Source organism: Silene latifolia, chromosome 3, assembly GCF_048544455.1.
Source record: "Silene latifolia isolate original U9 population chromosome 3, ASM4854445v1, whole genome shotgun sequence".
NCBI lineage: Eukaryota > Viridiplantae > Streptophyta > Magnoliopsida > Caryophyllales > Caryophyllaceae > Silene > Silene latifolia.
Window position 1 is genome coordinate 48,535,821 of NC_133528.1, and position 17,015 is coordinate 48,552,835.

At 34.4% G+C, this 17,015-nt stretch overlaps 1 pseudogene; it reads right to left on the bottom strand.

Moving 5' to 3' along the window:
- Window positions 1-15,008: 15,008 nt before the first annotated feature.
- Window positions 15,009-16,731, bottom strand: LOC141649040 (uncharacterized; annotated as a pseudogene).
- Between the last annotated feature and the right edge of the window lie 284 nt (window positions 16,732-17,015).

The following is a 17,015-nucleotide window of genomic DNA, read 5'->3' on the forward strand; positions in this document are numbered from 1 at the left end:
ATTGAATGATATGGTTGCTAAAATGTGAAACATATGTGTGATATGGAAGTAATGTTGTCGTTGTCATAGATCATATGTAGTTACTTTTATGGGGAAACATGTTTTCAGAATTGATATCGTGCAAACAATTTTGATAATTTAAAATATGAATTATGAGTATGTTGTTGATTGCTTAAATTCATCGGCCTAATTCGTGACCTAAACCAGTGAGTGAGTAAATGGTGGTACGGACATGGCAATAAGATCCTGTGATTATTGTGATGGATAGCAGTGGTAGATCTATTTTCTGTGATATGTTTACAAATGTGAGAAGTCTCTTAAATTGTTTTGTTGATTTTACTCTCGCTCGCTCATGGTCTATAATTGATCATCAAATTTGTTTAGTTGTGAAACCGTGTAAACCATGGTTCCTTTCTTGTTGTTCTTTTAGTTTGATGCTGTGTTTTAAGTTAAGCATGAGCTATGTAATAAATGTTACTTGTTTACAATCAGTTATTTCCATAATAAAACCTTGTTTCGACTTTAATGTTAATGCGCAATCTCTTATCATGTGTTCTTTCCTGTTACATGTGGTTGATAGTGATTTTGTTGCATATGTATATGAAAGTTGAAAAGAGGTTACGAGGACGTAACCATGTTTCTAGTCGGGTAGGATTGTAAAATCTTAAGGTTTATGTTGCACTTGTTTGTAGATCGTAGTTTTGATCAAGTTGATATTTCGTTGTGGGGTACCTATGCAAATGAGTTCTATATGTTTTGTTCCTACTTCTTAGTTGGTTGATGTGTAAAATGAGAGCGTAGTTAAACTACGGATATTGAGTTATGAGTTAGTCTATGAACCGAGTTATGTTACGGGAGTTATGTTTACGGTCCAGTGTGACCATGGTGATTGATTTATTTGAGTTTGAGATCGGAATTTATAAGGAAGAGGACGGTGTCTCAGGTGATTATTTAGTGGTTATACATTTGGGTTCTCAGGTAGTTATTAGTTACAGTTAGTTGGTTAAGTGAAGATGAGTTAAACTTCGGGACGAAGTTTATTTTTAGGAGGGCGGAATGTAACATCTCGTGTCTATTATGTTTAATTGACGTGTCAAAAGTGTGTGTTAACTGTGTTAGAAATGTGTGACGTCCGTATGTACGATATACAATACCCTTTTGAGGTTTGAGTACGGGAGCGAACTTCGGGACGAAGTTCATTTTAAGGGGGGAAGACTGTAATACCCCGTATTTTATATATAATCAATTAAACGGATATTATTATATATTAGTTATTTAATTTAATTCCCGAGTTATTTAAATAATTAAAGACAGGTTTTGAGTCGGGTTTGTTAAAAGAGAAAAGTTACTATATCGGAAAAGTTTCCATTTTAAGAAATTCTACTTTAGTAACTTTCTATGTTGGGAAGTTGGGTCAAATACTAATCGGGTTATTTTAGTTATCAGTTGGGCATAAGTTTGGTGTCGGGATTGTATTTCGGGAAAACTTCTATTTTTAGGAACTCTCTATATTAGATAACCTATCTATTTTCTTAGTAGCTTCTATTTTGGGAGATTTCTATATTTAGTAATTGGTAATTATAAATATTATAATTGTTTTAGGTGACGGATTCGTGAAGGATCGATAATCAAATTCGTTGCTTTATTTTCTGGACTACTTGAACTGCTTAATTGGCTTTGCTGGCACTTTGAGGTAGGGAAATACACTTGACTTATTATCGTTGTTGTTGAATTGTGTTGACTTGATTCATGGTTGTTGATTTACGTTATGATTCATATACGGGAAGGTGATTGACTGATTGATCGTATTGAGTATGATATCACAACATCGGGTAACCGACATGATTTTATGATTTATCAGTTCAGTGATTTATATATATATATTTTGTTGCATTAATTTCTTTGAGCATTCATATGCATTGGAGATGGAGGATGTTGTGGTGATGTGGTGTGGTGATGACGATGTTGTGATAAGGCCCAGGCGGGTTCTGCAGGACTTGCCCTGGTGTCCTCAGCTGCGAGCTGGCAGATCGGCTACGGTCGATATATATAGTCTACCGGGGATCGGTATGGCTGGACGTTCCGGGTTATGTGTTATGAGATATGAGTTGAGATGGAGATGGAGGTGACGGAGGAGCATGCATATCATATTTTGTTGTTTCATTGTTTTCCCTACTCAACCTCGTGGTTGACCCTGTGTATTCGTGAACACCTGTGACGACCCAAATATTGGCGAGCAGACTTGACAGGTTTAAGAGATAGAACGGGAGCTTGGTGGGCGTGAGACACTGGATCAGAAGACTTAGTAGCTAGCTCATCATCTAGAAGACTTTCACTTTTATTTATGATTAGTTCATTGTAATTTGAAGTAAAAGAGGTTTTGTAATAATTAAGTTAAAAATAATTATATAAATTGCCTTGGAGTTTAATTTGTTATTCACTACCTCGGGAAACCGAGATGGTAACAGTCCGATTTATTAGGGAATGTCTTGACGAAGGCTCCTTCATAAACCGGGGTGTTACAATTTGTATAACTCTTACCTATATATGGATAACTGTACTTCACAGAATGTATAACTCTTGTACCCAATTTGTATCACTCTTGTTATTTTTTGTAAAACTCATAACTGTAATAAATTTTGCCTATCTCATAACTGCAGTCATGTGTTGTGTAACTGTTGTACACAATTTGTATAACTCTTGATATTTTTTTGTATAACTCATAGCTGTCTAATAAAATTTGCCTTGTTTCATACCTGCAGTGATGTGTTGTATAACTCCTCTACAAAATGTGTATAACTGTAATCATACAATGTATAACTCTATACACAGTCCGTATAACTCTAATCATATAATGTATAACTCTAGACACAACATGTATAACTCTATGCATTTAATGTATAACTCTAGGCACAGTCTGTATAACTCTAGTCATACGATGTATAACTCTAGCTACACAATGTATAACTCTAGTCATACAATGTATAACTCTAGCTACACAATGTATAACTCTTAGCATATAATGTATAACTCTATACACAGTCTGAATAACTCTAATCATACAATGTATAACTCCAGACACAACCTGTATAACTCTAGGCATACAATGTACAACTCTATACACAGTCCTTATAAGGCCTTTATACCTTATACATTCTGAATAACTCTAATCATACAATGTATAACTCTAGACACAGCCTGTATAACTCTAGGCATATAATGTACAACCCTCCACATCCTATAACTTCACTTAATGAATGTATAACTTCCGCTATAACATGAATAACTATATCAAAATTGGTTCTTTAGTAAGATTTTTACGCACAATTTAGGGTTTGAATTACCCTGTTACCTGAAGCTGCAGGAAATTGTCAAAGAGTTTTACAAAAAACCTCTGGAGTTATAACACGTTGAATATAAGAACTGCATGTGTACACTGTATTATTGAAGTTATACATATCTGGGTCAGAGTTTTACAAAAACCCACTGAAGTTATAATTCGTACTTGATCAAGCTTTTAAATTTCCATCATTTTTTCCATGAACAACAAGCTACCAAAATGAAAGAACAAATCTGATGAACACCATGAAAGTACAACAGTATTAAGAATAACGAACACAAATTAAATAACTACAACCTACAATAATGAACATTAATCCAAAATTACATATAGCACTTTATATTTGAACATCAAGCTACAATAATAACCTAGACACAAATAAGAAAGTAAACAACTCACCTTCGACGACAACTTCAATCTGCATATGATCCACTTCACAAACACGATTTGTCATTTCTGCTTGTTTCTCTCGATGAAGAATGATAATTTATTTTGTCTTCAACAAAGCTAATGATTTTTAACGGATGAACAATAACGTACTTTATCTCATAACAATTTATTTATCGATGATCTTCAAGTAGTTTTCCATTTTGCGCTGAAATTTCTCTTATTTTTTTGATGATTTATATTGTATTTTACAGGATTTAGGATCGTTTTTGTGGGGATTTTTATGGGTTTTTGCTTGTTGAGAGGTTTTGAATGGTGAAAAGAGGAGGGAAGCATGCAAAATGATATAGGAGGCTTTGTTTATTGCTATTGTCCGCGGGATTTGATATGGAGGCAGTACATTAACAGTGAAAGTGGTCCCTCTCTCACACAATCAGCATTTTCTTTTTTTTTTTTGCTCTAAAAAACACGCCCTCTCTCCTCATCTCATCCCTTCAATCCCTTCATCCAAAGGCTCTTATAAAGACTTAGGGCCTTATAAGGTATGAAGGCCTTATAAGAACCCTTCTCTCTCTCTCTCTCTCTCTCTATATATATATATATATATATATATATATATATATATATATATATAAGATTATATGAGTTGGGTCATATTGGGTGAGTTACCCCTCTAAATCTCAACCATTCATCTAAAGTAAAATGGATGGCTGAGATTTAATGTTACACATTGTATATAACACATGTTACTCACCAACTCATATGTCGGTTTCTTATATTTTTTTCATTTTTCACTATAACGTTCTCTCTCTTCCTCTTTTCCCTCTACTGTACTCCCTCTACTGCGATCTTCACTTCGTTTCTTCGTCCTTGCTCGTCGTTTCTTCATTTTTTTTGTGCTCAAGTCTACTTCATCTTCAATTTCTTCTCATCAGGTAATGAAATCCATCATCTGTACTATTTTTTTCGTTGATTTTGTTCAATTTCGTATTTTTATCTTTTGTTTTTTGCTTGAATTTCTTGTTTTTGTGTGTGTATTCTTCAATTTATCCAATCATTTTCATTATGTAGTTCAATTCGTTGTGTTTTTCTTTTCTAAATTACATTTCCGATTGTTTTCGCATAATTCTAGGGTTTCGTAATTTTATTTTTGCATTTTTGAATTTTGATGTTGTTCTTTTCTGGTGATTTCGTTGTTCATTCTAATGAAAATAATGTGTTTGTTTTGACATTAATTTGTTATTGTAATATATTGATGTAGTTATTGTAATATATCGATTTAGTTATTCTCGATTATTTAGTGAATCGTCAGCTTTGGCCAAGTCCAGTTATTGTAATATGAAAACTCGGTTATTCTATATTCTTACAAATGCAGTTGTTATTACGTTACATGTAGATTATTGTATTACTTTAACCTAGTTAATGTATTATGAAAAATCAGTTATTGTATCTGGCAGTGACCTATTAGGTGTTGTGTACCTTAGTTGTTCTATATATGATGTTCTTACTGATTCAGTTGTTATAACGTTATATGTCGATTATTGTATTGCTTTAACCTAGTTATTGTATTATGAAAACTCAGTTATTATATCTGGTAGTGACTTATTGTTTGTTTGTGTACATTAGTTGTTGTCATAAATATGTTATTCTGACTATTGTTTTTATTCTTTTACTCAGGTATAAGAAAGATGGGTCCTAAACGTAACAGAGAGCCTGAAGTTGGTAATAGAGCTGATTTCAAACGATTGAAAACGGTTTTTCCAAGAAAGGCGGTCAATAGGGTTCACAAAACTCCAAGAGTGAACATGTGAGTATATCCCCCCATCCCCCATTTTGAGTTTCTGTTTAATTCTTATTTGTGTATTCTTGTTAAACTATATAATAACTAGACTTTGTCTTCATCCCGTTGTCCTTAGGGAAGCACTACTTTTGTGTTTGTGTGAACTTTATGAAGAAGACGATTAATGTGCTGGACCATACGTTGCATGATCATTGGGAAAAATATGATTTCTACAGACTTGCAAAGATTGTCGTACGTCTTCTAAATCCTAACTCATGCATGACAGTCTAGTTATTATATAGTTTAACATGGGTTATTATATAGTTCAACATGGGTTATTTTATTTAGAATAGCAACGAATTCTAAAGTAGAACTTGGTCAGTGATTCTAATGTCAAAACACAGTTATTGTATTGTTTTAACCCAGTTATTATCTTGTTTTATGTCATTCTGATTTGCCTTTTTGTTTGTCCATGTTGTAGGTTGCCTGTTTTTCTAACTTTTTGGATACAAAGAAAACAACAAAACAAGGGGCTCATCAACACATTTACATTTGTTAATGTTGATGTTGAATGGAAAACAGATTATATGAACGATAAGGAATCAAGATTTTTTTTATCATGTTTCACATGCTCACATATGAAGGGAAGCACGTTAAGGAATGACATCAGTTAAGAAGAAAGTTGAGAGGCTTCCTATATAGATTAAGATTGTGGCTATTATGATAATGTCAGATGTCAATGAGACAAGAGCGTCTCTTTTGGAAGAAGTGACAATTTTGAGGAAGAACATAGTGGATGTAGAGAAAGAACTTTTAAAAGATAGAAGAGCGGGCACGAAAAGGTTTAAAACAATGGCTTTAAAAGATGCTTGGCGAAAGAAATGAGTGCTTTATTTTGCATTTGTAGATGGAATGATGGATAATGTAATGTTGGATCATGAGAAATATATGTTTTTGTAATGCATAGAAGCAGTTATTGTATTCAACTTCTGAAGTTGATGATTTATTTTAATTGATACAACAATTTATCGTCTTTAATTATCGTCTTTAATTTATCATCTTCAATTTTGAGTTATATTTTTGGCAGCTTATATTGATTTGTAATTTTGGATGCACTTGGAAACGACCAGTTTATGTAGCTAACACACGGACAAGACTGTATACATATGCCTCCTCCCACCCAGTTCAGTTATAAGACAAAATATATGACAAATTACACAGTTATTGTAAAGTATAATCTTGGTCGTTGTAATTCAGAATAATGGTTGTTCTATTCAGTTATTGTGTGAAAGGAACAAATGCAGTTATTGTATATTGTTCAACTCAAATTGCAAAATCTATGACAAATTACACATTTATTGTAAAGTATAATCTTGGTTATTGTAAAGCTCTGACACGATTATTGTAATAGTGTACGATATTCAATGAACAAAAACAACAATGAAACATTGATTCCAAATTATCAGAAACTATAGTAAAGTAATTATCCTATCATCAATCTTACTGTAATGTAAATCATTATTCATATTCTAATTTCATCTTCATCCTCTTCTATTCAGCGCCTTATTCATCCTCCATTTCATCTTCTTCTTCCTCTTCCTCTTCATCTTCTTTCTCCAAAGCTTGCTCAACAAATGGACTTGGACAATTTCTTTTGTCATGGTGTGCCATTTGTTACAGTTATTACATAGTCTATTCGGTTTGCTTGCCTTTTCAATTGCCTTATCCTTGTTTGATTTCAGTCTCTTCCTACATCCTTTGTTTTTTGCAATCTATTGCAATCCTTGTTTGTTGCATTAGTATTACTTATTTCAATGCCTGAAAAGATAAAAGCATTGCACATATCTTAGATTATATAAATAATAGTACATTATCTTATACAAGAATTATTTTAAAACTGTAATGTAGTTATTGTATTATTCTAATCAGGTTATTCTATCAGAAAATAGGAACTTCTATACTGAAATTGGTAGTCAAGTCCACCACAATGCACACACAGTTATTCTAATATAATAGTAAAGTTATTTCATTATTAAATAGTAGTTATTATAAGGATATATGCCAAATCCTATAAAAATGGTCTTTATGATGGAAAAGAACAATCTTTGTTGCATCAGTTATTTTAATACTGTGAATCTGTGATTCAGTTATTGCATTATACTAATCAGGTTATTCTATCAGAAAAATAGGAGCTTTTATACTGAAATTGGTAATCTAGTCGACCACAATGCACACACAATTATTTTAATATAGTAGTAAAGTTATTTCATTATTGACTAGTAGTTATTGTAAGGATTTATGCCAGATCTTATAATAATAGTCTTTGTGATGGAAAAATACAATCTCTGCTGCAACAATTATTTCATTTTCGGGGAAGTGGCAAATAAGCCCCATACGTTTGACACTACGTGCAAATTAGCCTCATAACTTTCAAGTGGTGCAAATAAACTCCATAAGTTGTACATGATGTGCAATTAAGCCCAACTATATATTTTCAGGCTATTTTCTCACCGGAAAAAATTGACATGGCACCGGAAAGATGACTAGGATTGGGTTAGATAACTAAATAAGAAAAAAAAAATACATAATTTTTAATATTAGATAAGAATCTAGATTTTCTATTATTCTTATTTTTCTCTTTTCATTTCTCTACGAGCATCACTTACCGTACTGAATCTTATGTCAACTTCTTATATATTGATCTATAAAGAGACGTAAATCGACATGGCTGACAATTCAGTTGGAAATAAATTTATTAAAACTTCTATCACAACAAGATCAACCTCGAACAATTAGACAATCATCAAAATCAAAATTAACAGTTTGGAATGCCAATTAAAAAACATGATAGTTGTGTCGAGAAGAACATATCTGGATTTTTGATGATTGCGGTACCGTTATTTACTTACAATTGTCCAATTGAACTTGAAGCTAAGTATCAATTTTTCCCAAATTTCATTTTCAATTTTTGGTGGTACTTGAGTAAAATTTCAATTACAAAAGTCTGGATAATATGTGGGAATGAGGCTTAGATTAAAGAAAAAAATTGAGGTAAAAAATGGGGAAAATGGATGGAATTGAAGGAGGAGCTCAAAGTGTGAGAGAAAAAGAGTTAAGGAATGACGAGGTATTGCTCTGTATATGGGTTTTTCTTATTGAAATCATGTTTTTTTTTTCTTTTTTAATTATCTAACTCAATCCTAGTCATCTTTCAGGTGCCATGTCAACTTTTTCCGGTGAGAAAATAGCCTAAAAATCTATAGTTAGGCTTAATTGCACATCATGTACAACTTATGGGGTTTATTTGCACCACTTAAAAGTTGTGGGGCTAATTTGCACGTAGTATCAAACGTATGGGGCTGATTTGCCACTTCCTCCATTTTAATACTATAATGGAGTTATTGTATTATACTAGTCCGGTTATTCTATCAGAAAATAGGAGTTTTTATAATGAAATTGGTAGTCTATTCCACCACAATGCACACACAGTTATTTTAATATAATAATAAAGTTATTTCATCATTAACTAGTAATTATTGTAATGATAAATGTCAGATCCAATAGAAATAGTCTTTATGATGGAAAAATGTAATCTCTGCTGCAGCGGTTATTTTAATACTATAATGTAGTTATTGTATTATAGTAATCCAGTTATTCAAATATTAGATATTGAATGATATCATGAATGAAGTAATCAACATAATGAGCAAAAGTTTGAATATCAGTAATATTAACACAGATTCATCAACCTAATAACATCAATTATTATATCAGCATTATTATACAAATTTATACCTGAATTCATCGATGTTTGATTATCAGCAATATTATCAAGCTGAGTAAAAGCTTGATCGTCTGTATTCACCATCGTTTAACCTGAAAATTACGGGGAAAAAAAACACATAAATCATATTAGAATATGTTATTTGAATCAAATACTTTAGTTGTTCGAGTATTAAATAAAAAATCGGAACAAAATTCATACCTCGTTTTGATTTGAAGAATTAAGGTTTTTTGGAGTATTAATTGAAGAAAAAAATTGATAGTTTCAATAGAACTAATCGAAATAGTGAATGAATTTTGTGTAAAATTGTGGATTTACAAAAAAAATGTGAAGAATTGATGAATTTGTTGATCAAAATTGAAGATTTTTGGTGCGATTTTGATCGTAACAAAGTAGCTGAATATTTTATCAAAAGGTAGAGAGACGGAGAGAAAGAGGGAAAGAGGAAACAGAGAGAGCTCAATGTTTGTTGTCACGTATGATTGTGAGGTATTGGTTTTGTGAGGTCATTTTCTTATATACGCGGGGGAAACTCATGAAAAGTGGCAAACTCACCGGATCTTGCCCCCCTCTCTCTCTCTCTCTCTCTCTCTCTCTCTCTCTATATATATATATATATATATATATATATATATATATATATATATATATATATATATATATATAGAAATAGGATCCTGTGCGAACCTAAAGTTCCGTGCGAACTTACGAACTAATTTAACACCCAAACACACGCGCATACAACCATTCCCGCACTCCCCTTTCACATTATCCCTATACAAAGTATTATTCCCCATATTAATACTTTGTATCATCCTCACCCACCAACCACCACCACCCTTCGCCGGCGGCCTCACCGTTGATTGTTCTGTCGACGTTTCGTCGGAACTACTCTTGTCTACCCAATCTGCCTTTATTTCTCCATTTGTCCTCTCATTCACCGACGATCAAATCGTAGGTTTTCCGGCGAAGCCAACTTTGGCCTGTGATCGATTCTTAATAATCTGACAACATCTTTGGTGCAGTTGATTTTTAGGTATTTTACCTTGAATTTTGCGGATCTATCATTTAAATCTGAAATGAGAACAACAAATTAAAAACAATAGCCTTAATATTTTTGGTTGGGAACTTTGCAGGAGCCACTACCATGTGCATTTGCTCCATGATTATAAGGAATTGTGGGGAAACACGAGCGACTGGTACAACGAGACTATTGGGAATGAGGGTTGAAGTAGATACAGAAGGAACTCCAGAATGCAAAGCTTTTTGCAAATTTAACAAGTTATATTTCCGTCAATATTCCGGTACTTAGCATATCCACTTTCATACGAGCTTTTTGCAAATTCTTTCTCTGTTTGAAAGGTCGGAATTTACTTCTGGAGCTTGTCAATCTCCGTAAGGGCTTCGGATTTGGACAAACCAGATTTGGGCACTTTGTTAGCATGAGCCGTTGACTTAGGCGCTTACATTGTATAACGTGCCTCAATGGTATGGTATTCTTTGTGCATTGTACTTGCTTTCAGTTATATGTAAGCATTCATTTTTTCGAGCTGTGATGACATTGTTATCAATCATTTTTATTGCGAATATTCAGTTAATAGCAGAACCCAAAAATGTGCCGACAAAAGCACATTCGAAATTAACCCGAAACGAAATGTATAACGTGCCTCAGATGGACCGATCTAGACCCGACTCAATTGACCCTTTTACCTTGCTAGATACACTCATTTACCTTGTTAGATACACATATTTAACAAGTTAGATACACTCTTTTTGCCTTGTAGATACACTCCTTTAACAAGCTAGATACACTCCTTCACCTGCTAGATACACAATTTTGCTAAGCTAGATATACTCATTTACCCTGTTAGATACACTCCTTTAACAAGCTAGATACACTTTTTAACCTTTGCTATATACAATCATTTGACAAGCAAGATACACTCTTTTACCTTGCTAGATACACAACTTTGCCAAGCTAGATACACTCTTTTACCTTACTAGATACACTTCTTTACCTTGTTAGATACGCATCTTAGGCAAGCTAGATACACTCCTTTGCTAAATACACTCATGTACCTTGCTAGATACACATCTCTGGCAAGCTAGATACATTTGACTCACCTACAAAATCATTGTTTTGATTTGTCTGATTTATCTGAATGTTGTTTTGATTTGTCGTTCCGTGGTTTTTCAAGATATGAGGATGATGTGGATAGAGATAGCAAAGTACTTAGACGGAAAGTCACTGGTGAAGCTCGCAAGTACCTGCAAATGGTTCTACAAAGTCTTCACAGAAGAATGCATCTGGGAATACGCTTGCCTACGTGATCTTGGCATGCCTGATCCAGGGGATGTGTCTTTCAAGTGGAAAAACATCTATGCATCAGCTTTTGGTCAATGATCAGAATTCTATTGGATTTCGCTCGTGTTGTTATACAGTGTTTTATTATGCCGTGAATATAATTGTGTTACTGACTGCATCTGCGGTGTTTGATAAGTTCGATTTATAATTCTATTGCAGATGGTACTCACTCATACCTCTTTCGCCAGCACGAGAAACACATTGGTATGTATGACATTCGTCCTTCATCAACATCCTGTCAGTCCATCAAATTCATTATGTGCTAACTGCTATTCCACTCTACAAATTATGTTATGGCTTACTGTATGATTTAATGAATGTCTCTAAAATTAATTCGGTTGCAAGTTCAGTAGTGAATGAAAATTTGATTGCCAAGTCTTGGTAGAAGGGTAAAAAATCGTAACTAGTTCTCTTATCAGAAAGTTAATTACAATACTAATACACGATATGTCTCTTTGCTTGAAAACCATAGAATGGATGCGTATTGGTGCCTTTTTCCGGAGTCACCGCAAAGACTCTTAACCGAAAAGCGATGTTTCCAAGAAGAATTGAGGATATTATCGAAAAGATGCTGGAATCCAGTGGCTTATGTGAGATCACCAACATCAAAACTGGAATCTGGATTCCTGGTAGTTCATCTTCAATACCATATTAGATACGGCTATTTTGGGAGACTTATCCTGGAATATAAGCTTCAGTAAAATAATTATAAGCATGAATTTTGCAGATCTGCAGCTCCTTCATTGCCCTGTGTTAATGATTTACTACTTCGCTACTGATAATCATGATCACAGGTTTCATTATGTCATGAATGTGCTCTACAACCAGTCTGTGATAGAAATCTTTTTCTGTAGAATACGCATGTGTCGATATTAATACATGATTGTGTCGTAAAGTTATGGTTGAGCGAGAATGATTCGAGTTCAGAACTAGGACTTGGTTGTTGAGAAATTACACTTATGCAGGGACGATGCTAGTGTTAGATACAAGGCACTTCGAGCTCTTTCTAAGTCAGGGTTACCAAAATGGAAGTTGGAACTTCGGACAAGTCGGTTCACACGAGATCGAAGGAGTTGTTGATGTAGCTTCCGGGGCAATCATTGATTTAGAGCACCTAAAGGACGCTGCAACTGCAGGTAAAAACTAGAGATTTTCCGCAACAGCTGCTGAGTATTCCTTCTTATTCATAAATTTGTTAGTAGACCAAACAATACTAATGGTGATGTGCAGAAATGCAATAGAACTGTTAGGAGATGGTTGAGTAGAGATTTTAAAATTTTCCGGTCTACAAATGTGTGCGCCACAGTGAACTGCTAAACCTACGATTTCCCAAACTTGAGATAGTCAAGGTTAGCAGAAAACGTAGTAGGTTTCGGGAATTTTGATTAGGAGGGGAGAAATATTGTCTGATGCCCTTAATTCTGATTAGGAGGGTAGAAATAAAACTGCAAGCATAGAAATATTGTCTGATGCTTGGTATATTGCAGAGATATTCAAGACTGAAACATGGTTCAGGAAAGATAAAGACTTGAAATCAAAGGCCAATACCACCCTTCATCCTCAATTTTTAACTTTTGTTTTTTAAACTTCAGCGTTTAATTTCGCTCGTATTTGTACTCTAGGCAAAGGATACATTTATTTAAGTTGTTACATACACTCCTTTAAATTACTAGATACATATCTACTAGATATATTTATTTAAGTGAAAATACCCTCAATTGTACAGGTTGATGTTTCAATTTATGTTTGTTATTAGGGGATTACATGTTTGATTATCACATAATAAATTGACCTTCCATTGCTGTCTCCCATCTGTCGAAAATTCTGCAACACATTGAAGTTGTGGGTTTATTCTACCCTCTCAACTTTGGGTCAAGTAATTTCATTAATTCTGCAACACATTCAAGTTGTGGGTTTATTTTGTTGCTTGGTCATAGAAGTAAAAATGTACATGCTTCAATGCTAATTGGTTTAGTATTTATTTGAGCTATTGTATCAAGTATCAACCACGGGAGTGATGTTCTCCCGTTAGGTGTTTGCACTTCTCTTGCTGTTTCAGATAGATTTATCAATCTTCTCTGATGTTTGATTTCAACTGCTACTGTTTATAGTGTCTTTACCTACTCGTCTCTATAACACCATAATATTTCTCAACTATCAGGTTCTGGGGAATGCAAAGGGTGCAGTTGCAGTTGTAGTCTCATTTTTTATCTTCAGAAACCCGGTCTCAGTTACTAGCATGCTTGGGTATTCACTCACAGTTTTGGGAGTCATCCTCTATAGTGAAGCAAAGAAAAGAAGCAAGTGATACTAGCAGCCCGTTTAAAGTAATGTGAACCAGTTTTTCTTTTACTTTTGCCACCTGTGACTCTGCGAGGAAGAACGCCGACTTGAATAGAGTAAATGGTTGATAATGCACTTTGAAATCAGTGCCTTATTTTACTCTCCCATTTCTCTCTCTGATTCCCTCCTTGTAACCCTGAGGACGGTTTTTTTTTATCTACCGGCAGCTTAACCAATGAGTTAAAAAATGTTGGAAATTTAAGAGAAAAACAATAACCGACTGCTGCTGTTTTTATATAATTTTTTAGATGAGGTAAATTTGGGGGATGTATTTGAATTCTTTTAGTAAAAATGGTTGTAGATTTGAATCTCCTATTACAATTTTTCTTTTCAACAGTTGAAAGATAGACTAATCATTGACCATATTGATAAAATTTATGGAAGATTTTGCCTTTTGTTTACACACTGCAGTCTGTTGAATTTGTGTGAATGTTGATAGTGCATTCGCAATGTGTTTGCATCCCCTCAGATTTTTTTCAACTTCCATTTGTTCTAATAGAACAATATTCCGATATTAAATTATTACTCCTCAACTGCTGGAGCACCTTGGAACAAAATCGAGGGTTGAGAGAAAATGGTGATGATCACAATTTTGTCACAATGTATGCTGCAAATCTGAATTATGGCTACTGATGCATCACAATTTGATATCTTTATGTTCTTATTTAGTTGGAACCTTTTCTTTGTTTTCTCGGTGTTACCTGTTGACTATACTAATTACTAAGCTTGTGCAAAATAGAGTTTCTACCAACGGACTTGATAACAAATTCCTGAACAAGACTAAAAATAACAATCACAACTTTGAGCAAGCCTAAAGTGGAGGGTACACTCGTTCAAAAAAGACCTAAACCGTTACTAACTAACTAATACTCCGTACCAATCTACATAAAAATGATTCCAGGACCCGAAACAGTTTCCATGCCAGTCAAAATGGCTCTAATAATGTACCTCAAACAAGATAAGAATGGTGGTTATGTCTCAATCAAGATTTACTAGTAATTTCAAGGTGCTACTGAATTTCCATGACTTCAATTTCAGCCTTTGGTTCTGTTGCATCCACTTCCGGCTTTATTTCCTCTCCGAACTCAGTTTCCATCATACATTCATCTTCCACTGCTATTACTTCTGCTTTCACAAACTTTTTCTCTACTTTAGGCTTCATCTCAGCTTCAGTCTCGGTTTCCATCTTGACCTGAGAATCTTCGACAACTTCATCTTCAACCCCATTTTCCTCCTTTGTGCCTGTAATAGCCAAAGTCATTGCTTTTTCCTGTGGTTCAGCCCGGGTTTCAGTTCTAGTTTCACGTCTAGTGGTGGTTTCAGGCTGAGTGTTGGTCTCCAAGTCCTCTTCCTCTATCTTGGGAGCAAGGTAGTACCTGATGTGGCCCATTTCAGCAATCTTTTAATCCACACAACGGGAATATCCGAGGATAAGCTTATGGTCACTTGGCTAGAGAGAGACGTCGCTTTAGAGAATGTAGTCATGTACTTCAAGGCAAAGGTCAATACCACTGGTTCCATCATCTCAACAATAACAGCATCCTCTGGCTGCAAAATTATCAACTAAATTGTCAAAACTCCTAACATCATGAGAAAACTGTAAAGCCCCTCTCATTAACATCAATGACTGAGACTGAACGATGATTAAGTACCCCAATAGAAATTCAATCATATAGTACCTTTTCGATGGAGGTGTTCTGTCTGAAGGTAGTGTTTCCAGATCCAATGTCACCTCTGGTAGAGAAAGTCACACCTTCCTTTGATACGGTAATGGTAACTGTCATAAAACATTAGCTCAGATTATTCTGTCACTATTTGGTTTCGATATAAGAGTGTTAACTGCAGGTAGTATGAGTATATACACAGTTCTATAGAGAGTGAAACAACTCACCAGTATCCCCAATTGTGACAAAGTGTGAATATAGAGTAGGGAAATCAGATGATGGCATTTTAACAATGGCATCATATTCAGCCTTTGGAATACCCAAATGATCACTGTCAATGTCCATTAGCTTCATCTCGATATCCGATATCTTATTTTGAGCTACACATCAACCGATACATACATCAGTCACACCTCGATATCCACAGTTCACCCAAATATAACATGCATTCTCATTACAAGAACCACAAAGCCAGTCATATAATCATATGGATATAACAAATACAATTAGTTCCTATATTCAATCAATCCAAATTATAACCCATCAAAAATTCTTGAAAGACGCTGAAGAGAAAACCCAGGGATGAAGGATGGATATATAAATCAGGTTTTAAAATCTTCGATTACAGATACAACAAATACATATGTTATTACCACATACACATGGTATTACCCTGATAATTTCAATACGAGGCTGGCTTGTCATGAGAGTCTTAAGACGTGCCAACTTGGGGTACTCTCAGAGATTTGAAACTCACATTTTGTGGCTTACATGACATTTAGATAGTCTACCAGCGGCACTGTAGTCTTCCATTGAACTACTCATACATAGTCCCATAGCAAAGAAAATCCCTTGTTCTCACAATCTCCGACTTCTCACAATCTCCGACATTTGCTGTTTGCTAGTCGTATGGCAGCAACATGATGAAGGAAAACTTGAAGGATAAACGGCCAAAGCATCAGTTAAAGCCAAAAAGAAACACATCGACACATTCATTTCGTAGCTTCCACCTGCATTAAAAACCATAAGACTTCCCTTCTTCTCACGATGATCGACATTGAGCAACATGATCTAGACAAAAATTAATGCAGGTGGAAGCAACATGATCTAGATAAAAATTAAAGGATAAACCGCCAAAGGGCTAGTTAAAGGCTAGTAGAAAAGCATAAACTCATTCATATCATAGCTTTCACCTGCATAAAAAAACCACCAACGATATATTTACGAGAAAATTACTAAAAGGTAAAACCCACGAAGCGTGAAACAATTTTCAGTGGTACGTGAACTTAGATACGAAAAGGTAACTATAACAAATATATTAAGAGGCTATAAGTAAACAAAGCAATGTAAGC